Source organism: Cydia splendana, chromosome Z (assembly GCF_910591565.1).
Source record: "Cydia splendana chromosome Z, ilCydSple1.2, whole genome shotgun sequence".
Taxonomy (NCBI): Eukaryota; Metazoa; Arthropoda; class Insecta; order Lepidoptera; family Tortricidae; genus Cydia; species Cydia splendana.
Window position 1 is genome coordinate 49291808 of NC_085987.1, and position 26615 is coordinate 49318422.

At 36.1% G+C, this 26615-nt stretch overlaps 2 long non-coding RNA genes across 2 annotated transcripts in view; both read right to left on the bottom strand.

The window, feature by feature from the left end:
• Nucleotides 1-26615, bottom strand: part of LOC134804170 (uncharacterized) — a 442923-nt gene that overhangs the window by 330989 nt on the left and 85319 nt on the right. The gene's annotated exons all lie outside the window — the stretch shown is intronic.
• LOC134804598 (uncharacterized) lies at nucleotides 7069-25603 on the bottom strand. Its single transcript, XR_010146152.1, has 3 exons — nucleotides 24961-25603; nucleotides 8788-8849; nucleotides 7069-8584 (listed from the first exon to the last, which is right to left on the bottom strand). It is a non-coding gene; the product is annotated as an uncharacterized LOC134804598 (long non-coding RNA).

Here is a 26615-nt window from a genome sequence, read left to right on the forward strand (position 1 = left end):
GGTGCCGAAACGCTCCGTGCATGGCACGCAACGTTGCCAGAACGGTGCGTACAGGCGGCGAAACGGTGGGCATACGGGTTATAATATAACCGCGTATGGTGACCGTTCTAAGCCCGTTATAAACGCGTTGCTATATTTTTTGCTCGCTCTTACCAGTCTGTTTCTAACTATTCGCTCGCTCTTTCTGACGAGTCATGCTCTCGCGGATAAAACGCGGGACTAAGGGTATGAAACGCGAATGCTACGGGGATTATAGGCGGATGCTATGGGCATGATGCGCGGTAAACCCGTTATGTACGGATATGAAACAATGTGGACACGGTGTAGTGGGCATAGTAGTCCGTATCGCGTTACATTTCGTGCCTGATACGTTCATAGCACGGTCATGGTATGATACGGTGTAGTGGGCAGAGACCTTAAAGGTTAAGGTTAAGGTTAAGTGCTCATTAACCTCATCTGTGGAGTCGGCTAAAGCGGTTGCGGTGCTGCGCGCGCGTCTAAACCCGTGCTGAGTATCAGATATTATGTTATTATTTACTAAATACGTACTTATTTGTGACACAATAACTTTTTCGACTATTTTATTAATAACTGATAGTATAGCTATGGGTCTATAATTTGTGTAGGCTAAATGATTTCCGTTTATATATAGGTCAAATCATTGATTTTTTTAACAAGTCTGGGTAGATATTTAATTACACAAACGGGTCTACCGCGATATAATTTCATTGTTTTTACCTTTAATTCCGATTCCGTGAGAGAGGCGATTGAAATTAAAAAACACCCTAAAAATTTCAATCGTGAGGACGGGTACAAATTATCGTCTACTTGGGGACTAGTGATTCAAATGTTGAAACCAGCGGATATATCTTCGGACCAGTGTACGGATACTGTGAGTGTTGCGTGTCGTGCCGTGGACAATAAACATTAAACTTTAACGGGTAGCTGCAATTTCTTTGTCTACCCCGAAAATTTTTTATAAACTAATTTCGGGTAGTTTAGTGGTGTTTTATTAATATCTCCGTTGACATTTGTTGGGACGTCAGTCTTTCAGTGACCACAGCTGGTGCAACTCAGCTGAACCGTCGGAATTAAAGGTAAAAACAATGAAATTATATCGCGGTAGACCCGTTTGTGTAATTAAATATGTGTACAAAACGCGAGAGTTTAAAGTCTGGGTAGGTACCTGAACCGGCGCAGGCGTTTACAAAATTTGCCTAAATCTATTCTCGTAATTTTGCTGTGTTATTTACCATATGAATCGGTCAAATTGTGTTTTTTAAAAAACTAATTATAGCCAGCCTTTTATGAATGTAGTATGATGCCTTTGGGCATGGTACTTTACGCACGCTAGCGTCCCCTTCCCTCCCCCTGCCGCAACCCCCCCTTTTGCAGGAAATATGTATTCACAGTTTTTTTCAGTTTTTGGGGAAAGTATACAATATAGGAAAAAGATGTCAATGAAAGAAATAATCCCTATTAAATTCTTAACAAAAAAGGTTATATTCATTTTTTTGATATGACGCACCGTATTCATGTTATGGCTGGATGAACTTCGACAAAATTTTACCGTTGAAAAACTTGTTGAAGTTCAATATAACATAGTACGTAATAGTACTGAAAGAAATCCTACACGGAGAATAACCTTGCAAGCTTATTCTCCGTATAAGATTTCTTTCAGTACTATCACGTACTATGTTATATTGAACTTCAACAAGTTAATACATGAATATGCCCATACAACCATTTCCAGTCGCCGTTACGACGCGGTGTTGACACCGTCTGTTTCGGTCACAATTCCAGTCGCAGAGTCGTCGCCGTGTCGACACAGTTACCAGAAATGGGGAAGGGTCGACACATGACACAAAGTGACATAAAGTGTGGTCGCCGTGTGCACACATTGTTTCGGGTTTGCGACTACTTTATGCCAAAATCATTCGTTCATTTTGTTCCTGTCAAATGGAAACTGTCAGATGGAAAAATACTTAAATAAAAATGAGTGACATTAATACGCCATCTCTAAAACGGATTACAAGACGTAATTATATATTATGAAGTATTTGAACAAATTAAATTATTTTTCAGAAAATATTTTAATTTGTTTTTATCAAGTAGAAACACTACTATATAAATTATAAACTGAAATAAATGTCATATACTAAGAAAAAGTGACCAAGGCCTCCAGTGCCCCAGGCTGGAATCGAACCAGCGTCCTCTGCTATCGCGGCAGGTGCCTGAACCACTCGGCCACCGGGCCACAGCGACATTAGTCAAATTTTCCAAGTATATGCACTTCCTACTGAAGGCTTGTGGCGCCCCCTGGCCATCTCTAAGGTAGAACAGTATGGTTCAAACCTTCTATCTGGATCATTCTCATGATGATACCGAGCTAGCGAGAGAGATGGCGCTGCCAATCAATACTATGAAGTATTCACCTTGGTCACTTTTTCTTAGTATATGACATTTATTTCAGTTTGTAATTATATATTGTTTGCATTTATATTACAATAGGACTTAAATTATTATGGGGAATTAAACTGCTCGAGTGATTTGATAAACTAAGTGTAATATAATCAACGCGCCACCACATTGTTTTAGTTTAGCCGGAAATGAAATTGTTTACTTCTCAGTGCCTGTGTTCATAACTATATTATTTGAAGCATTTTTAGTACTTCGATGCGTATACTATACTTAAATAACAGAAATAACGCTTTACATACTACGAAACTTGTTAATTATGATGAATAAATATGGTTTAAGGCTGAGAAATATTGCAGTCACAAAGTAGTTGCAATGTTTCGACTTTGTGTCGACTCTGTGTTGACACATGACACGCGCTGTCAAAAGTAATAACAAAGTTACTGGTATGTTACTGGATTTGCAAAATGGCTCCTTGTGTTGATTGGTTTTCAGATATTCTCAAAGTGTAAAAATGCCGTGGTCAGAGATGGGCATTCATCGATTAACTGTTTATTCGACTAATTAATGGAATAAAAAAAGTTAATTCTCAAATTTTAATCGCGATTAGTTTAGTCGACCTAACATAGATTGAAATTGAATTAATCTGAATATTAATCGAATAAATTATCGATTAAGTCTCGATTGAAAGTTGACAGGGGGCCATTTTTGTACGTAAAAATAATAGAAATGTCTTGCATGCAGATGGTAGCAAAATCACTGTCATAAAAGTCGAGATGGGTGTCGATATATAGGTTTTAGGGAGTGCCGATTTCGAAAATAATGACTATTTTGGAATCCGAAATGGCGGCCATGCACTGTGACATAAAAGTGGTCATGGATGTCGTTTTATACGTTATAGGGGGCCCCAATTTTGAAAATGATGACCATTTTGGAATCCAAAATGGCGGCCATGCACTATACCATAAAAGTCGTCATGGGTGTCGTTTTATAGGTTTTAGGGGGCGCAGATTTCGAAAATGATGATCATTTTGGATTCCAAGATGGCGGCCATGCACTATGTCATAAAAGTCGTCATGGATGTCGTTTTATAGGTTTTAGGGGGCCCCGATTTAGAAAATGATGACCATTTTGAAATCCAAAATGGCGGCCATGCACTATGTCATAAAAGTCGTCATGGGTGTCGTTTTATAGGTTTTGGGGGGCGCAGATTTAGAAAATGATGACCATTTTGGATTCCAAAATGGCGGCCATGCATTATGACATAAAAGTCGTCGTGAGTGTCGTTTTATAGGTTTTAGGGGGCGCAGATTTCGAAAATGATGACCATTTTGGATTCCAAGATGGCGGCCATGCACTATGTCATAAAAGTCGTCATGGATGTCGTTTTATAGGTTTTAGGGGGCCCCGCTTTCGAAAATGATGACCATTTTGGAATCCAAAATGGCGGCCATGCACTATGTCATAAAAGTCGTCATGGGTGTCGTTTTATAGGTTTTGGGGGGTGCAGATTTCGAAAATGATGACTATTTTGGATTCCAAGATGGCGGCCATGCACAATGTCATAAAAGTCGTCATGGATGTCGTTTTATAGGTTTCAGGGGGCGCAGATTTCGAAAATGATTACCATTTTGGAATCTAAAATGGCGGCCATGCACTATGTCATAAAAGTCGTCATGGATGTCGTTTTATAGGTTTTGGGCGGCGCAGATTTCGAAAATGATAACATTTTCAATTTCAAAATGGTGGCAATGCACTATGTCATAAAAGTCGTCATGGATATCGTTTTATAGGTTTTAGGGGGCACAGATTTCGAAAATGATGACTATTTTGGATTCCAAGATGGCGGCCATGCACTATGTCATAAAAGTCGTCATGGATGTCGTTTTATAGGTTTTAGGGAGCGCAGATTTCGAAAATAATAACTATTTTGGAATCCAAGATGGCCGCCATGCACTATGTTAAAAGTCGTCATGGATGTCGTTTTATTGGTCATGGTCATCAATTTCGAAATCTGCACACCTGTTTCAAATAAGGTATCGGTAGATGCATCCTAGTAAGGGCCAGTTGCACCAACCACATTTGACAGACTGATCAACGTCAGCCGGCGCGCCCCGGCACTTTACTATGAAACTTTCCATACATAAAAATTTAGCGAACTCTTTAACGATACGAACAGTTTGGTGCAACCGACCCTAAGTCAACAACATCTATATCTACTATCGAAATGTACTTTTGATAGTACTTATGTAGTAGTACGAAATGTAATCTGAAAGGAATCAAGTAATATATATTCCTGTACCTAATGAAGAATCGACATTGATTTCTATTACTAGTAATTGTAGTATTCGAAAAATTGATTCCTGATTCCTCAAATGGAATTGTACTTGGTAATTCGGTATTGTTAGATTACAAAGTAATCTAGGAATCGGTAAACAGATTACAAAGTAATTTCAAGTAATCGTGGAATCAGGAATCAATTACGAAATGCCCATCTCAGACTAAGTAGCACTGCATTCAATTGATCTGTTTGGCGAACCGCGAGTTCACAGTTCGGAGCGATGTATAGGTTTTAGGGTGTGCAGAATTCGAAAATGATGACCATTTTGGAAACCAAGATGTCTACCGTACACTTTGTCATAAAAGTCGTCATGGATCTCGATTTATAGGTATTAGGGAGTGGAGAATTCGAAAATTATGACCGTTTTAGAATCTAAGATGTCTGCCGTGATGTTTTTACAACATATAAACTTATTAAAATACTTTCTTTTAAACTCCTCTTCACGCTTAAACTGCTGAACAGTTTTAATTTAAATTTGGTACACATATATTTTGAGTCCCGAGACAGGACATAATAAGTTATCTCAAAAATCATCCTTTAAAGGTGTGAAATGAGGTGTAGGGGGGAATTCAGAATTGACTTCTTGAAGTTAATACTGTTTAAGTTTAGGTTTGAAGTCATGTTTTTTTATCATTTTTAACTAAATCAAAGATGTAGACCATCCCAAATTTCATATAAATCGGTTCAGCGGTTATTGATTTCCCGTACAAATTTCCACGCCACTTTTCACACCTTCAAAAGATGATTTTAGTTATAAGATCTATCCTATGTCCTGTTCCGGGACGCAAACTATTTCTATACCAAATTTCAACGAAATCGGTTCAGCGGCTAAGCGTCAAGAGGAGTTTCAAAAAAACCGGCCAAGTGCGAGTCGGACTCGCGTATTAAGGGTTCCGTACATTAAGTCCGACTCGCGCTTGCCTGCACATTTCTAATAGGTTTTCCTGTCATCTATAGGTAAAGAACTATTTTGTGTATTCAGACGGATCCTATAAGGGTTCCGTTTTTTCCTTTTGAGGTACGGAACCCTAAAAAGATTTTTTTTTATTTTGTGGAATGGTGTCAATGTGATACCTTAAATGGATTCAGCACCCCAGATTTATACGAAAACGATACCAAACACGGCCTAGCACCTTCACTGATATAGATATATCAAGATAAAATTGAGAGCCCTAAATAAACTTTCAAGAGCGGATATCTCAAAAACTATTCAACATATCGAAAAAATTGACTGAATAAACTTGTAACAAATTAAATTAACTTTCATTTTGTATAAGTGGCCATGTCGCTGAGATGCATAGTTTCCGAGATATAATCGAAAAACCGGAAAATGGGACCTTCAAAGCCCCCTCTCTCCCCCCCGCTCAAGGGCTACGGCCGGGGACTTTTGATATGTTCACCTCCTAACTTGTCAAACCGAGTTACGGAGTCAAAAATTGTGTTCCGAGCATTTCCCTCTACAACTTTTGGAGCATTCGTTGCCTGACCTAAGTAGCTTATTGCATTTCTTTAAAAACTTTTCTGTAAAAGGTTGACGGGTGTTGGGTGTTTATATGGTTTCGGTCGATTATTATCATTTGCATTGCCCATGATGACTTACTAGAATTACGAGCACACGAGACACTAATAGTAGTTTAACAAACCTTGGTTTTCAAGAGGTATTTTATATTGACATTTGCTGTCACAAATTTGCTGTCAGATTTAGTCGCAAACCGCACGCAAAGTGCACACAAATGTGTCGACACCTTGTTACGGAAAAGTGTAGACACGGCGACGACACTTTGTTTCGAAACAATTCTAGACACATTGTGTGGACTCTGTTACGACACATCTGACATTTAGTTACCACTTTGTGATTCTGCGACTGGAATTAGTTATATGGGTGGTAAGTCTTACCAAAAAGATGCATATAACCTTTTTTGTTTAGAATTTATTAAGGATTATTTCTTACCTTAACACTTTACTCCTAATTCTAATACTTTTCTCAAAATATAATAAAAACCGTCAACCGGGACATATTTCATGCAAAAAGTGGGGGTTGCGGCAGGGGGAGGGAAGGGGACGCTAGCGTGGGTAAAGCACCATACCCAAAGGTATCATACTATATTCATAAAAGGCTGGCTATAATTTGTTTGTCTTCCCCATACATTAGAACACAGCTTAAACGAATCAAATGTATCAATAAGTGTGATAGGATAAGTAAGTGTAATACCTAACATGTTGTAGGTAATCACTGTTCATGTTCTCAAAGTTTTAGACCACCATGTTCATTATAAATAAAAGTAATAAAACAACAATGTATTATTTTAGTGTGTAATCAGTAATGTAATACAATAGGTACAGATATTATTTCACGTCTCTTGTTTACAATGTGAGCGATACATTCAATGTAAGCATTCTTTGAACCTTCGTATGATATAGTACATTTCAATACAAGTGTGGAAAGTGTGTTATTATTTACAAGTCCCGAGATGTCACAGGAAAAGTAAATAATAACACTTCCACACGTACATTGAACGACGTTTTTTAATACATTTGCAAAAAAATCACAATAAAACAAATATTGGTTATGTACAATATTACACTTACAGTTACTAGCAGTTACGAGTTATGCCTTTAACTTGAATGATATCGTACATTATTCAGCACTATAAACTACTTTCAGTGTTGATTTACATTGCCCAAATTAATCACATTAACTCAATTCATACAAAACAAAACACTCTTACAGTTGCAATTTAAGTTAATTATTTTGACACAACAAAATTTTAAGTGAAAATGGCGGGCGCCGGTTTTACCTTTTAATTTTTATTTTTTTCTGTAAACAGCAGCCAACGTGGCGATGATAATTCCATTCAACCAAATAATAATATTTAAGCGAAATTACGTATTATATGACGTTTTATTTATATAATAACTAATAAATATTTACTTTATATCTTGTAATAATACTTTTTATAGGTACGTAATAAATTCAAATCTAATGGCAAAATAAAAATATAGTTTTTGAACATACAAACTCTTTGGTAAGGACGTATCGGTTACGGTCACAATTAAATTTAAAAAACCGGCCAAGTGCGAGTCGGACTGGCAAACGAAGGGTTCCGTACCATTATCTATAAAAACGGTCACCCATCCAAGTACTGACCCCGCCCGACGTTGCTTAACTTCGGTCAAAAATCACGTTTGTTGTAGGGAGCCCTACTTAAATCTTTATTTTATTCTGTTTTTAGGGTTCCGTACCCAAAGGGTAAAAACGTGACTCTATTACTAAGACTCCGCTGTTCGTCCGTCCGTCACGTCACCAGGCTGTATCTCATGAACCGAAATAAATTTAAATTTAATATTTTAATAGCTGAAATTTTCACAGAGGATGGTATTTCTGTTGCCGCTACAACAACAAATACCTACTAAAAAGTACGGAACCCTCAGTGGGCGAGTCCGATTTGCACTTGGCCGGTATTTTTACTTCTAACGACCTCAGAATTATGCTGTTAAAATCTCTCGGGTTCCTCACGGGCACCCTGTATAACTATCAAATATGGCATAGATTAATCTAATTTGTTAAAAGGTTTTAAGACTTAAACGCTACAAACCTTATAGAGTTAAACCTTCAAAGCTTAGGAGGCTTTAAAGCTTGAGGCTTAAAGACTCGAGGTTTCTGTGCTCGTAAGCAGCAACGCGAACTTATTAAGTTGAGGCATATATGGTCCGGGCTTTAAGGTTCGAGGCTTCTAGACTCAGAAGTCGCGACTCGAGTCTTGTAGTTTACGCCTCGTTGTTTTACCCCCACAGCCACGAGAAGGCCGCCGATAAAATACCGCCCTAAAAAAATACATATAGGTACACATAAACATGTATTAATACATAAATATGATTAGAACTTAAGACTAGGTTATAAGTCCCCCGCACTACCTAGTTCATACAATCTTAAATAATAATGATTGTAACTAGGTTTAAGAAATTGTAATAGCATTACTATTACTATTTTTTGAAATAAACAGATTGTTATGTAATTTTTTACTTACCAGCCAACTAACAGTATCTTTTACTCCAGTCCAGAGTGCGTTGCCTATCGTCTCTAATACAGCTGAAACAGCCAAATCAAACTAATGTAAGTTAAGGTCAACCGGGGTAATTGCCACTATGGAGTTATTGCGTCTATTCGAGTTATTTTTAAACAACATTACCTACTACAGCTCCCTCCATCTAGAGAGAAAGGCCAGAACTACTTGGAGGACAACATGTAACATACTCGTAGAGGGTGTTTCACCGAATCGTGTTCAAATAGTTGGCTATTTTGCGAATTAGATTCACCCCAGACCTACACGGTGTATGAGGCAAGTCAACAAAATCTGTTTAATTCCTTGTTTTTCTTTGGATATTTAGTAGGTAATAAATGTGCTCAATATTAATTAACTGAGACATGCACATTTGCACAATTTGTATTAATAATAATTATTTCTGTTTTATGTGTAAATCCATTTCAAATTCTTGGAGGATATTTATATAATTTGGCAAAATGCGTCAATAATGTTGAGGTAATTGCGTCTATGTAAGGTCGTTTCTCAAAAAAATGGCACCGCCAGGTTAGAATTTATGTTTTTCAAAAATTAGTCATTTTCTCTTTTTTTTATTGAGATCGTTAAAATGCAACTTAAATTATTATAAATTGTGGAAGGGAATCAATTCCTTCGATTAGTTTAAAGATATAGGCGTTCGAAATTTAGGGAATGACAGGTGAAGGATACTTTGTACCCAAGCATCGATAGTAGAAGCAGGTTATCGAGAAATAAGTACAAATTCCAATGAAAATATTGACGGATTATCGAGAGGTGTCGCTAACCTGTTTCGTTGCCGCTAACCTGGTTTCTTGTCATCATTCACCTGAAATGAGCGTCATTCACCTGTCTATCACATCATTTCCAATGCCTTCTATAAATAATGGAATAAATGAAGAGTTTAGGCGGTTGAAGTGTTAATACATAACCATGCATGGCTCAACATGTTCATGCCGGTTTTTTCATTACTATTTTAGAGGAAAGGGGACGATGGCTTCTCTATATAAAGTATATAAAATTGAAAAACAAGAACGGGATAAAAAACGAGGGAAGAAGCGAGATGGCGCCTTACAAATTTCTAAAAAAGTTTTTGACATGTTTCTCGAATACGATGCACGTATGATAAGAAGAAACTGTTCCAATTATTATCTAAAAAATTAAATATTATCTAAATATGAGAATAGAACTAGAGCATAAAAGCTATCGCTTTCGATGCGAATTTAATTTACAATAAGCAAAAGAAATTATCATAACAATCTTTATTTTACGACGATCGGCCATCTCTCGGCAACTCTCGGTTGTTTTCATTTCGGTGGTACTACAGACTAGACCAAATTATTCGTAAGTTAATGTAACCTAAATTATGTTTGTCATGTTGGTCTACAGTTATTTCGGCGTTTTTTTACACGAAGTAAAATAAAAAGTGCTGTCAACCTCAACCTTAGTCTATAGCCCATACGAGTGACTTATGGCATATACGACTTATCAATCAAATTAATATTATCATATTATTTATAATTTGTATTTTGTTGTTTTAAATTTCTTTTTGAGTTATATTGTTCAGATTGACTTTCACGGCTTCGGCAAACATTGCCATGTCCGGTGAACGGGCTGCCGAGATGGGCCAGAAATAGAAAGTGGATAGTAAGTTATAATGTAGGTAAATAAAGTGCATGTTCAGATATTTTTGAGCGACCTGATGAAAATAAGCAAATGTACAGTCAGCAGTCAGGCAAATATCGTAATATAACTTTGTTGCCATAGAAATTAGGATGTGTTACGATATAGTCGCGAAATATTGAGAGACCAAAGCGGCAGCTTCAGTGGCCCGGACACTTAGAGATAATGGGAGAGGACCGTGCCGTGAAGAGAGCCTACTTGGGACAACAAAATGGGAGACGCCCGAGTGGACGTCCTAGGTACCGCTGAAACGACGTAGTTGCTCAAGACCTCAACCTTGGCGAGAGCTATTGCAAGTCCGAGAAACATGGCGTGATCTGGCGTTGGAGGCCAGGACTCACTTTGGGTCGTTGCGTCACCGTAGCCGTAGTAAGTACCTAATGTTAATATCCAGAAAGGGAAATGGGGACTACCTACGTTTGTATGAAAAGGAGATTTATGGGCGGTGGTCATCCATAAAGGCGGAAATTAATCTAATAAATGTTTTTTGCAACAAGGCTTATAAAAATGAATAATATTTTTCTGTTGAAACAAGTTTTAAATAAATACCTACGTAGATGAAAAAATACCATCTTGCCTTTTTGCAATGAGATATTTGCGAATTAAGTTATCCAAATAACGACTACAAATAAGAAATCCCTATCACAGTTATAAACCCTGGCAGGGTTGAATACATAATAATGTTGGTATTTAACTAAACTTAAGACAAACTCTTTATTTCATTTACGCGAGCGGAGCTGCGGGCCCGTCTAGTAAAGTATATAAACGTAGTTCCCATATACCTAGTTGAAGTCTTGAAGTCGCCGGTTCGAATCCAGCCTCCGCCACTGGAGGCTTAGTCACTTTTTGTAATATATCTACTTACGACATTAGTGTAAAAATATTTTCTAAAACATGCAATGAAATGTCGTCGCTCCGGGCGTTATATCAGGCTTCGAAGTATCACGTTTCGGGCGGAGCAACTCCAGAGAACTGTAAAGGAATTTCATAGAAAATTGAAGGCCTAGGCCGGGAAGTATTTTTTTTTTAATTTCCATTTCACAGATATTTGTGACACACCATCGTGGCATTCAGCCATTAAAGTGGTAACACACTATCGCACCGCTTTAAAACAAAAACTATAGGCAGTATTTGCTTTATGGTTTATGGTACGATTTCTTTTTTTTAAATCTTTATAGGCCTGTATCTCGCACGGTTTACCGTGCGTCGTAGCGCAAAAATAATCAAATTATTGTTCCCCTTTCAAAACTCCCAAAGAATATTTTAAGAAACAAGAAAAATTAAAAAAAAATTAAAAATAAAGAAAAATGTTTATAGGGTTGTATCTCCTAAACCGTGCGTCGTAGCACAACAAGAATAAAATGTTCGTTCCTCTGTAGGAAACCTCTAATTAATATTAAAAAAAAAACACAAAGAAGAAAAAAAATACAAAAGAACTTTATAATGCTGTATCTCCTAAACCGTACGTCGAAGCGAAAAAAATAATCAAAGTTTCGTTCTCCTTCAAAAAACCCGTAAGTAATATTTAAAAGACACAAAAAAAGAAAAAAAAGCAAGAAAATTATTTATAGGGCTGTATCTCCTAAACCGTGCATCGTAGCGCAAAAATAATAAAATATTCGTTCCTCTGTATGAAACCCCTAATTAATATTAAAAAAACAACACAAAAAAGAAAAAAATAACTAAAATAAATTTATCTGTATCTCCTAAACCGTACGTCGTAGCGCAAAAATAATCAAATTTTCGTTCCCCTTTAGGAAACCCCTTAATAACATTTAAAAAAAACCAAGCAAAATGAAGAAAAAAAGCGAGAAAAAATGTATAGGGAGATCTCCTAAACCATGCGCCATAACGCAAAAATAATAAAATGTTCGTTCCTCTGTAAGAAATCCCTAGTTAATATAAAACACCCTATGCACTTATGAACCCTATGCACTGAATAACATATCACATTAGGACATGAAACAATCATGATCATCAATTTTTATTATTATTTCATTCCATGTTTAAGAAATACACTATACATACCTCGGCGTGAAAGGGGTTGTCGGCCTCATAACTATCCGATGAATGAATCTCAAGCAGTTTTATCTCTTACGACACCGACGTTCTTTGAGGGATGAGTCGTCGTACTAAATGTAAGGGAGGGTTTGAAGTTAATGTTAGGAATATTTTTGCTTTTATTTAAAAAAAGTTATTAATGTAAAATTACTCATTGGGTAACGCACTTTCGATATCAATTTGAAGTTTTCTGATATCTTTTATATTTACGGAATTATCGCCTGGCTACACTTAACGATTACACCCTATATAGTTACGACTGTTACGAGTATTAGTTCTAGTATAAGTGACGGTAACCTGCCGCAAAATCTCATCCACCTGGCTGTTTTAACCAGGTGGATGATATGCAGGTGATGGGGAAAATGGCAGTTATGTCGCGAATACACGATATGTATTTGCTTGATGAACTCCATACTTATGCACATAAAACTAAACAATTGTGTAATACGTTACATATCTGCGATAGGTTACACAATTAACAAAACATCGAGGACAGAATAAAGAGTACTTACCCATTACAAACTCCAATTTGCGATACATTTTCGTTCGTGTTTTATTTGCGGAGCATAATAACTAGACTGGAGGAAACCGGCCTGTTTTGAGATAAGTCGTCGACATCTCTTCTAAATACCTAAAACTGGTATGGATGTGTTCCTCGTGATCTCTAGAATACGAATTGACCGGTTTTAGTTTCTGGAGGGGGGGACGGGTCGAAAAAAAGGGGTGTAAAGATGGCGGCCGACCATCATTGATATTTGTTCACATCTTGAGTCCTATGGGACCGATCGGTTCGTGTATTGAAAGAGTATTAAACGTGCTATTATTGTTTCCCAATAACCGTATTCATAACAGTAGTTGTTTACAAACTATTTTAAAATATATGATTTATTACCGTGCATAGATGGCATAAGTACTGTTAAAATTATGCGTCTAACTCAATTAATTATAACTTTACCCCAAAAAAGGTATTACTAAATATACGGGACATTTCATTAGCTTTCCAAAAATATAAGTTTTATTGGTGTATGATATTATATAACCAAGTAATGACGAATTTTGTCAGCATGGGCCACTACGCGCCGTCACGTAAATGGCGGGCGACCGACGTCAACTTTTCATTATTTCTCGGGTTCTATTTTAGTGATCCATTTGTTAAGGGTCCCATTTGAAATAATATTATACGTACTATAAATGGTTTCTAATAACCGTAGTCATAACTTTAGTCATTTACAAAATAATTGAAAACATATGGTTTTTTACCGTGCATGGACGTACTGCTAAAACATGGTTCTAACTCAATAAATTATAACTCTACCGCAATTAATATTTTACAAAATATACGAGACATTTCATTAGCTTTTTAAAAACATAAGTTTTATTGGTGTATAATATTATATAACCAAGTAATAATGAATTTTGTTGAGCATGGGTCACTGCGCACCGTCATATAAATCCCAACAAACAAATAGGCGACACTTAGCACCTGTTTTATTACCTAAAGACATAGCCTGGCTCTAGAATAGCTACATATTTAGTCTTACTTTACTGGCTCTGGTGACATAAAAGTGTTTAAGAGATTCATCTAAAGGTTTAATATCTACAGTATCTACCTGTTTTGGACGCTATAGTGCACGTTAAGCAGCTAGTGTTATAGCTTATAGCTCAAAGTGAATTGTACAACCTTAACATCTATATGAGTATAAACCTGCAATATGCACTTAAGGTTCTAAACAGGTGATAATGATAACGTCTTCTACCATTTTGTATCGCAATCGCTACGTAACTCTCTTGTATGACTTACAGTCGAACAGAGAAGTTATCAGTCGCTATTATAGATCTAAGATCATGTAGTCGCAGGCGAGCGTAAATTAATACCTCAGTACATATTATACAAGCTAAACCTACAATTACTTAGTGGCCCGGCCAACGAAAGAAAAGTCTGCTAGAAATAGATTTTCGCTCATGTCGTCGCGGATATGGGTGAATTTGGTATCGATGCATTCTATTCAGTGTAATGCCCTGAACCCAAATATATGACATGACAAGCGCGAAAGTGGTGGGGATAGTTGCTGTGACGTCATAAAGTCGGCAGTACAAACTTTTTTTTTTATTTTTGTTTAAACATACCATGTGGGGTACCAAATGAAAGGGCTTTGTGAGTAAATCACAAATATATAACGTACTGTAACAGTTTCAATACTTGGTCTAACAAATTATTAGAAAACGTTCAAAATTTTCACAATCCACAGTTGACTTCGAACTGCTATAAATTGTAAATGGCTGAATTGATTAGTCCAAAATACATACCACGTGACTGTGAATATCCTCTATATAATAATAAAAAATAATTAACCAGATACATATATCAAAAAATAAGAAAAGTACATCAAGTTCATGGTCTAATAAAACATGGTCTTCCATTCCCAGAGTGACACGCGATTACGTCACAATAACATTGCCACTTTATTTCAACATAACATGTTACATGGGTACATTATACCTATGGTTAATAAGTTAAAATATTTCTTTATAATTTTATAATTTTCATTTATATGTATTTTAGCTTAAATTTTACAATAACACGTCATTTTTAATTACTCGTTAGCAATATCTTCCGATTCACGAAAGAAATTTCAGACTTTCGGGTAATTCTGTTTATACTACTGGCAACACAGGATAGCGCTGTGGACATTTGACAATTCGGATCTAGATAACTTCATGCCCTGACCGTCATCCTTGTCGAACGCGTGTTAATTGTTATTTCCTTCTCGCTCAGTGTCAGCAGTCGCAGTGTTTTCCAAACTTTTCACGTCGTAAGCTTGGTAATTAATGTGTAACTGTGAATTAGTTTTTTAAACGTTTGTCTTGTATAGATAAATAAAGTTTAATTTAATACATTAGATTTGTTTTATTTTACTATGTTTCTACATAAATAACTTAAAATTAATGCCGTTAAAATAATTTTCACCGTTGGTTAAAATTCTCCCACATTTCAAAGTTTGAGAACCTGTAAACAGCATGATGACGTAGGCGCGTGTCAGTTAGGTCATACGCGAATCTCGGAATGGAGTACCAGGCGGAGTATATTATTATACCATGATCAAGTTTAAAAAAGCATAATTTTCTGTTACATTAAACTACAACTAGTATTATTAAAACAAACAAAAAAACCCGACCGTTGAGATATATTTTTGTAGTGGTCTTTTGACTAGCTTTCATTTGTTACCCATATTGCTGCAGTAAGAATCCCCCCCCCCCCCCCCTCCAATTGCGGGCGTCATTTTCAAAATGTATATAGCTTGTGTCACTATCACAAATCTGACGAATTCAACCACACCTCACATATCAAAAACCGTAGAGCCGTTTAGGCTGTAGGACGTGACAAATCAATGGACATATATACAAACCCACGCTAGTAAAATGTTTAATGTTTAATGTTTATTTGGGCACAAACGGTACAATAATACTTACAGATATTAATATTATTCAATACATGAACCAGTGAAGTTGCCACTAACTACGAACACGTATACAAAAAATAAACAACGGAATAACAACTAGAATATCCACAGAGCAAACAAACATTTGTCGGCATTGTTAATCAGTAAAAAAAAATCAGTTAAAAGTTAAAATATTCTAAACATTAAGTATTCAAAGTACTAAGAACCTCATGCTTAAACTTAACTAACGGAATGTTAAACATATCAATGTGTGAGAAAAGATTATTATTACACTTGCACGCTTTATCAATGAAGGAATTCGCTTTGTATTTTTTTCGCGTAAAGGGGATGTGAAAGAGTTTGTGATGTCGTGTGTTCAAACGAGGAGTTCTAAAATTAATTTTATTTATTAAATAAGGGGAGTCAATATGATTTGTCAAAATTTTATATAAAAAAGTTTGATCCTTTAATGTGCGCCGACCTTCGAGCGAAACCAAATTTCCGACGTTTGGCGGTTGATTAGATTTGTAGGCTTTATATTTTAAATGTTTACTTAGTTTTTTCTGGATTGCCTCAATGCAGTTGATGTAACATTTGTAGCTAGGATTCCAAACAGTGGATCCGTATTCGAGAACTGGCCTGACTAAAGAGTTAAACAACATCCGTAAAGTATCAGCCTCTTTGAACTCTTTAGTGGTTCTTAAAACAAAGCCGAGTAGCCTGTATGCCCGATTTGTTATGTTCTCTATATGGTTGCTGAATAATAATTTGCTGTCTAAATGTATGCCTAAATCCTTAACATTAGAGACTCTACGTATTATTTCATTATTTAAATGGTAATTGAATTCTATAACCTCTCGTTTTCTGGTAAAAGTTATAATATTACATTTTTTTGTGTTTAAATGTAGGTAATTTTTTTGACAATAACTATACAATCGTGTTAAATCAGCCTGTAATGCAATACAGTCATCTTTATTTTTAACTACTTTCAATATTTTTTTATCATCTGCATAAAGTAAGCAGGTAGACGATTTAAAAACTGAAGTAACGTCGTTGTATTAGGAAATTATGTAGCATCGCTACAATATCCCCTCTCTCGGCAAAGAGGTTAAGTCAGCTTAACCGAGGCAGCCGGGGTAACCGGGCAAAAATAAATGAAGCGGATACCAAATCAACAAGTCCATTAGGACATTAATTATGCATGCAGATATACATATCAGTTTGACATTAAGCTTAGACTCTTATTTATTGAGCATGCTATTATTTAGATTTAATTTACCTATGTCCATCTCTGGGACTGTAAGTTTTATATCGAAATTTTAACTCTATTAGAAATCACAGTGTGTGGCCACTACACTGTGGTTTCTGCAACCTAACTAAATTTTTTTATTCCTACTCAAGTAATCCTAAATTGACTGGTCTAGCCACTATTCAACATACATAATAATAAGCTAACTCCCTTTTCTAAGGTTCACTGAAGTATTTAAATCCAATTGAAATATTAAGTATTTTCAACTATATTTATAAATTCTTACTATTTAGTATATTACCAATGGTCATATACAATTATACATGATGCTATACGAATAATTATGTTTTAATATAGCATGCCCTAATATGTACCTACATGCCTATGACTACAAAATTAAATTACTAGTACCTTAATGTAATGTAGTAACTAGTTGCTAATTTATATCTACAAATTATATGAATAATAGTGGAGGCTAACTTGTAGCTCACACTCAAGTCAAATCCCAATGTGTAGCCAGCGGGCTTACACTAAGTGAAAAAAGAAAAAACTTGGTTTTCTTTTTCATGTCTAAGTCCGTGAATTATATCCAATATAAGTAAATTACCCTGGACCCTTAGGGTGTGTAGTCACAAAAAAATTTGGTTACCCAGGAAACGCTTGAAAAAAATCTTGACCAAATAAGTCAAGGAAGTATGCATACTCAAAAAAATTGGGTAGGTTCTAAGACCACTTTCCTCAAATTTCAAAAACACAAAAACAAAATAATATGAACATTTTAGTTCAATAAAATAGTTTTATTTAGAACCAAACAAGTCAAAATCAAAAAAAAATAGAGCGTCTCGTCTATGCTACTAAACTAAGTCTCCGGAATGTAAGTTTCAGTTGGTTTGACAAATAAAAATGAATAAATACTTTTTCACCTCAGCAGCTCGAACAAGGGTACTTTGCTTCTTAAAAACAGTGAGCAAAATGCGATTTTGTTTTAGCTGTTAGGTTTGAGATTTAACATAGTAATTTAAATTCATGTCTAGATGTGTTATCAAACATTAAAATATTATTTTATGAATTAAAAAAAATAATAATGTAATAACACTTTGTATTACTACTAGCGCCATCTGTTGGCAAAATAATGAATTAACATTCGTGCTAATGTCAATTATTTATTGCTCTAACTGCTCTAACCGATGGCGTTAGTAGTAAATAAATAAATAAATAAATATTGGACATTGTTATACAAATTGACTAAGCCCCAGAAAAGCTCAAGAAGGCTTATGTTGTGGGTAATACTCAGACAACGATGCCTATGTAGTGTTTTCAATTTCAATAATGTGTTAAAATTTTGGATTCAGACCTACCTGGCTTCGCTTGGTTTGATTCCCAATTTAGTAATTAAGTTTCTGTGAATACTTACTAGAACAATCAATCGGATCGAACATATCTTATTTTTTCCATTTTTTCTTACTAGGGAGAGGGAGGGGGTTTTCATAGATCTTACGTAAGTAAGATCATAATAAATATGCGATTTTTTTTAATTTCTATGAAATTATGACGTTTAAAATAATAATAATACTTCCACACTCTATGCTATCGAACACGGAGCAGAGTTAGCTTAAACGAGCTCAAGTACCTTTGCCCTGTACAAACGTACGTACAAATAAACATTAATAAAAATATTTTTTTGAAAAATAAACACTAACACAAACCAAACGTGTACCTACTCATTTTTTCCTTTAGATTCTTACGTAATATATGGTAATATAGGGGACGGGAGGGGGAAGAGGTCAGCATATTCTTATTATTTCTTACATAGGGGTGGGAGGGGGTCATAAACTGGCAAAAATTGTCTTACGTACCTAATTAATGAATGGCGCCTTTAGTGTTACTATTGCTTGGAACTGTTAAAATTATAAATAAAGATCATATAATACAAACTTCAGTTCAGTGACTTAGGGCCGATATACGACTGCAACTTGTATGGGAACTGCACGCCGACTGCACGCCAATTGCAACGTCGGTGTGCAGTTCAACAAAATGACCCAGAACCCTGGCAGTTCCTAGTGGAACTCAGGTTTGGTGCAACAAAGGCACATTGGTCATCCGACTCATCTTGATGAGCACTTAGGAGAATAGTACCCAAGATAGAGCTGATGCTGAAACCTGGCAGTACCTAGTGGAGCTCGGGTTTGGTGCAACATATATAGGCAGACGCTGTTTCGGACATCCGACTCGTCATGTGATCACTGGGTAGACCAGTACCCAAGATAGCTGATGCTGAACCCTGACAGTACCTAGTGGAGCTCGGATTTTATACAACAGCACACGCTGTTTTGGTCATGCCAGTCTTGATGAGTACTTAGGAAAGTAGTATCCAAGATAGAGCTGATGCTGAACCTTGGTTGTACCTAGTGGAACTCAGGTTTGGTGCAACACAGGCACACGCTGTCTTAGTCAATCGACACGTCTTTCTGAGCACTTGGAAGAGTAGTACCCAAGTTAGAGCTAATGCTGAACCTTGGCGGTACCTAGTGGAACTCAGGTTTGATGCAACATAGACACACGCTGTGTTGGACATCCGACTCGTCATGATGAGCACTTGGGAGAGCAGTACCCAAGATAGAGCTGATGCTGAACCCTGGCAGTACGTAGTGGAACTTAGGTTTGTTGCAACATAGGCACACGCTGTTTTGGTCATCTGACACGTCTTAATTAGCACTTAGAAGAGCAGTACCCAAGATAGAGCTGATGCTGAACCCTGGCTGTACCTAGTGGAACTGTGTGTGTGTGTGTTTGTTTGTGTGTGTGTGTGTGTGTGTGTGTGTGTGTGTGTGTGTGTGTGTGTGTGTGTGTGTGTGTGTGTGTGTGTGTGTGTGTGTGTGTGTGTGTGTGTGTTTATGTGCGGAGCAGCGTGATTACCGCCAGTAGGTAACCAGTCGGGATACTTTTTCGCTCATTTGTGTGGAGTGGACGCAAAAATTAAATTCAAGTGGCTCGCTGACCCGACATTATGTAGGAAAGCCAGTTCCTTCCTTACAAAAAGTACTGGGCGACCGTGTAGGATGTAATAAAAGCGTGAATAAAAGTATGAAATTGTATATTACGTGTGTATAGAGATGGGTAACTACCCGGGTAAATACCCGAGAGCGGGTATTTACCCGGTAAATACCCGATATTTACCTACCCGCGGGTATATACGCGGGTATTTTCGTTTTTCTTCTAAATTTGATGTGTTTTATGGTATGTGAGTATAAATAAGATTAATTTAAGTATTTTTTTATAATGTTACATAAAATGTATGTTCAAACTAATTACGAAAAGGTTGCTATGAGGTGAAGTTCGATTTTAACATATCAGTCCAACTATGAAAATCGTGTAAAATCATTCCCTGGCTTCCGGAAATGTTTTAAAATGCTTTTAATATACATTAGAAAGATGAAAATAAAGAATACTTATGAATGATAATAAAAAAAAATTGTGCCTTATCCCAACTTGTGAAGCTTATAAGTCAAACACAGTTAGATTTAGGACAAAAATGTATATAACCTTTTTTGTAGAAAATTATGTCTACTATAGTTTGTACATACAACACTTTTCTATATGAATGACAGATTCCAAGAAATATGAAAAAGTTCACTTTTGCCCCCCTCCCCCCAACACAACCCCCCGCCGACCGAAGTTGGAATGTGTATTATCAACGTATAAGTACGATAATTTACTCAAGTCTAAAAAAAATACTCTTATGACGGCCTTTTTTTAATATTTATCAAAATTGTACTAAAAATTCCTTAGTTACAACTGCAACTGCAACTAAACCATTTCATTTTAAATGACACACAATAATTACAGCCATTAACTCAGTTTATATCTCCACTTTAACACAAATCGACATGTGCAACAAGAAATGAATCTACCCGTCCATTTGGGTAGATACGGGTAAATACCGGGTAGATGGGTATTTACCGGGTATTTACCTGGGTGGGTAAATTGGGTAAATACCCGCGACCCATCTCTACGTGTGTATGATATTGTCAATTTGATTGTGTCGTCTGGACACGTTTTTAATGGACAAAGTAAAAGCTGTAACAGACAGGCGTACCGGACAGCAACCGCGGTCCGTTTAGTATATTTCTTTCTTGCTCTCACTTATAGTTGCGTTCCTAATGGACTTATTACGTACCCACTCGATCGAACATGAAACAAGCCTTGGTTTAGGTAGAGAAACTCCGCGAGCCCTTACAAAGCTCTGCTTTTTGCTAGTAGTTAAATACTATCATACACCAATAAAACTTATGTTTTGGAAAGCTAATGAAATGTCTCGTATATTTTGTAATGACATTAATTGTGGTAAAGTTATAATTTATTGAGTCAGACGCATGTTTTGTCAGTACTTATGCCATCCATGCACAGTAAATCATATATTTTAAAATATTTTGTAAACGACTACAGTTATGACTACTGTTATTAGGAAACAATAATAGCACGTTTAATACTCTTTCAAACGACACCTCACACGAACCGATCGGTCCCATATGATAGGCCTCAAGATGTGAGCTAATATCAATGATTGTCGGCTGCCATCTCCCCCCCCCCCCTTTTTTTTTCGTCCCGTCCCCCCTCCATAAACTAAAACCGGTCAATTCGTATTCTAGAGACCACGAGGAATACATCCATACCAGTTTTAGGTATTTAGAAGAGATGTCGATGTCGACGAAAATCGTGAAGGAACCGACTTTTGTTTAATCTGCCTACCTATAGACTAAACCGTCTTCGTCCTACCAGGTGATAGCCGATGACTGACGGCTTCGGCTCGTGCAGAGTGAGACGGGAGAGGTGTGGTGGGGGTTATACAATCGTCGTGAACGTGACGCGACAAGTGAACGTTATGAATTGCGTTGGACAAACTTCTAAGCCGAATAACTTAAAATATAAGTATAATATCATTATGCGATAGTAGTACTTTAAAAGTTAAGGTAAGTAAATAAAATACGGTAATGACATGACGTTCAATTAAGAGCCAACGGGAGTGGTCATTTCTCCATAGAAACGTACTCCTCGTTTTCCTCCGTGGTTCTTGAAGCTAGAGCAATGATTTTTTCAACACAGATTAATATTGTCAATATCTGTGTCGGACCGTTTTGCTTTTTTGATATTTTTGTTTTTTAAGGCGCTAGAGCCCTTCAAAAATTTGACTATGCCGCAATGAGATGCGTGGCATTCAAAACTGATATCAATTAGCCAAAAAAGCAAAACGGTCCGACACAGATAATTTCATAATCATTTAGATTTCCAAATTTGGTTACGATTGGTTAAGTTTTGGAGGAGGAAACAGAGGAGTACGAAACCTCTATTTTTTGAGATTTTTACGCAGGATTTTTCGCCTTGTCCTTATCGCACTACTTTTAGGTGCCGCTTCCGTTAGCGAGACGGGTATATTTACCTAAAATATTTAAAACTCAGCTCCTGTTTCGTCTTAAGTTAATAATTAGTGTGGTTTTCATAGCTCAGAACATCAGTTACCTCGCGTTGGTGGGACACGGCAGGTTATTGGTTAAACGTAGTTACAATAATTATATGTTTTCGTAATCAATATTCATTAAATCTATTTCAAAGTATTAGGCCCCTCGTAAAAAGCCTCTCTAAATAAATGTCAATATTTTATATATATTATAAAAATTATACATAGTGAAAAAAGTTCGAACATAAACATATTGACAGGTGGCGGTGCCAATTTTTTGAGAAACGGCCCCAATGTCAGTGGTCAACAACCTTTTTACTAGATAGGTACGTGGTTTTATCAGTAGAAAAGTTTTACCTGTATCGTCAGTATAAAAGCTCGCGATGTTAAAATTTCAGTCCTTCGACCATACAAAATTTTCTAATGCTAGCTTTTTTACGGAACCGAACTTGCTTCTTGCTTTACAAGCTTCGCAATAAGTAGGTAATACACTATCCAGTTTTTTTTACCAGAGACACTTTTGCCCACACTTAAATAAAACCTCTTTCTTTCTTTATATTCGTTTTTTAATCACCTAAAAATGTTAACAATACCTGGAACTTAGGTTTGGATAAATGCGTCTACAAATTAAGGACGCATTTACCCAAAGTATACTATGTTCTACTTGATATTGTAAATTGCTATTATTAGCCCCTTGTATTTAGTATTCTTTCTAATACTGTATTATGAACACGTTTCATGAAACGATTTGAAAGGTCTTATCGTAATTGTTTATAAATGATTTTATCTACATACATATCATAAACTCTCTATGATGCCTTCAAAATCCGTAAATAATGGCCCACATTACGATAAAGTGTTTTGTTACAGCAAACTTCTTATCTGTGAAAATGTTGTAATAGCTTCATTACTACTATATCAAAATCGATTTGAATGCATTCAAATTTCGAACATCTCTAAAACAATATTTGATTTGAGCCCTATTCTATGAGATGACGTTTTATTCGAAATCAAATGACAATTGCATACAATATTGACAAATCTCGCATGTTAGTTAGTATCGAGCGATATCGACTACCATAGGCTCAAAGGGCGTAAGGGACAAAATGGCGAAAATGAGTTATGAATGCAGTTATACTCAGTTTTTTTTTCTCTATCGAATGGTATATTTAACGTCTCGATAACTTGAAAAAAATTTCCGTTAAGCCCTATGAAAAATCAATGCTTGAACACAATTTTCCAACGCCTTTTGCCGTATCTGCCAATTCAAAAAAATGTTATGAGACATTTTGGCGTAACTCCTAAATTTTTGTACGATACGCCCTTTTGCAACGGGCTTTTTTTAAATCTGTGCTAATTTTTTGTCAGTTACGCCTATTTGCAGTAGATTTTTGAGACCCAATTGTTCGTTACGCCCACAACTAGTGGATATTTATACGAATGCTAGAGAATTCAATGTAAGAGATACGCCAACATATTATGTACAATTTCCAGTTTATAATTGTAACTTTTTTGTGTTGACATAGTACTTTCTTTGTCAATTTTTTATTAAGTAGGTACTTGCATTACCTGCTCATATGCTCATTAATGCTTTATTTATAGGGTTACTAAAATTTGAGAATTTAAACTGAACTAGTGGGTACCTTGTCCATGAGTTTTATGAAAATAATAAAACATGACTATATTCAAGTGATAATTATGGCGATTAATTAAGGTTAGTAGTAGGGCAACTTTTAAACGTATAGTTGGATGAAATAAGCATGTTAAGCGCTCTCACGGGGAGGCTCGGTCTGCTTTTCGACAATGGTGTATGTTTAATAAGCCGCGTTCGGGTCCTTTATATGACAACATGTGTATTACCAGAAGGCTCTTTAAGTCCGCACTAAAATGGTGCCAAAATAATCAAACTCAAATTAAAATGGATATACTGGCACAAAACCATAAGGTGAGGGAATTTAAGAGTTTTTGGAAGAATACTAATAAATTGAATTCTAAGCCGAGTGATAAATATCACGATCCAGGATCTAGGATCAGATCACAAGGATTTCCAGAAATCCAATAAAATATTGTGATCCGTCAATACACTACCCTACACGTCAATAAATATCGTAATCCGATACTTTATATTGACGGATCACAATATAGATCTTGCGTGTAGGGTTCGCCATACAGAAATTAATTGGTTTATAAAAGACAATTCCCCTAATGAAGGCGCCACAGAACGGTTGACCCAGTCTTAAAGCTGTCGAACTTACACGGTTGATACCACGGTTTCGGCTTCGTCTTCTTTTGGAGCTTATATAGTTTTTCCGTAGTCGTCGTCGGTTTTCCAGTTGTCGCCTCAAATTTATGCTCCTTGTGAATGTAGTCGTCTGAAACATTCCATGTGTGTATGTATACTTATTATTTGTCATATACGTCGGAGCAATTGACCTAAAAATATTTTTCCGAATGTCATTTCGCAACTAATTAAACCAAAAGCCAAACCAATTAAACCAAATCGCAATTGTTCGCATTATTTCATTTGACCGAATGATCAATAAAATTGGGAACTCAACACAATAAGTAGTTCGTTTGTATTCCCAACCTAACTTAGTAACTGTATGTTTATCAAACAACTGAAACAATACACTTTTTAAAGCGCAACGTTTAGGTGACAATAGCAGATTGTTAACCAAGGGATGAAAGGCATTCATTTCTGCCGAGGTAATAGTCCGAGGCTGAAATGATGCCTTTCACCCAAGTTAAACACTTTACTTTTCATTTCGAATACGAGGAAAGTAAAATACATGATTTTCTTTCAAAACACGACTAACTATAATTTTCATAGGGTGCTTTCACCACCACCTAGGCACCTACCATTACCATTAAACATTTAGGTAAAACTATCGTTACTTATGGAATGGGGAGTTAAATATCACAATGGAAACGGTATAACAAATCGATTTAAAACCAAATTTCAATGGTATATCGTAAAAAAAAGTAATAAATAGTACCTATTGTATTTACTCACATTTATTATAGACGGGCAGAGTTGGGCAAAAATTAACTTGAATAAGAATAAGAATAAAAACAGAAATGTTATTCTTATTCAAATCGATTTGAATTAGAATTATTCTTGCACTAGTTATTTTAGAATAAAATTAAGGTGAATAAATCATGTGACTCTTATTTTAAATGCGGATTAAAAAGCAGAATAATTATTCTAGAAGTGGGCCTATTCTAACTAAGGTTTTATTCAATTAAAATGTTATTTAGAATTAAGTTAATTTTTGTAGTACAATCGGTTATATTTTGTTAGTTGATTTTCACCCTTCTATTTAAAAGTCGGATTGATTTGATATTTGTTACTATAGTTTAGGTATAGTACACATTGAAGATTTCCGCTATACACTATCTAGTTCTATCATCCGATCAGGGTGCTTAGCCAACATACCAAACGTTGACCCTCCGTAGAGTTGCGCATAGTCTCTCTCTATCACTCTTACATATTAGTGCGATAGAGAGACAGATAGCGTTTCGTTGTCGTAGCGCAAACGTTTGGCATGTTGGCTACGCTCTCAATGTGCCTAGCCAAGATGCCAATTTTTGTTTTTATTCTTATAATCAAATCATTAGGTAAATTAAGCTGTTCTGGGGGCCTAGCCAATATGCCAATCGCTTGGGCTCCAACAACGAAGCGCTTTTTTTCTCTATCACTCTTACATATTAGTGCGATAGAGAGACAAAGATAGCGTTTCGTTGTCGTAGCGCGAACGTTTGGCATGTTGGCTACGCTCCCAATGTGCCTAGCCAAGATGCCAATTTTTGTTTTTAATTTAATAATTAAATCATTAGGACAATTTAGCTGTTTTTAGCGCTTTCTTTCTCTATCACTCTTACATATTAGTGCGATAGAGAGACAAAGATA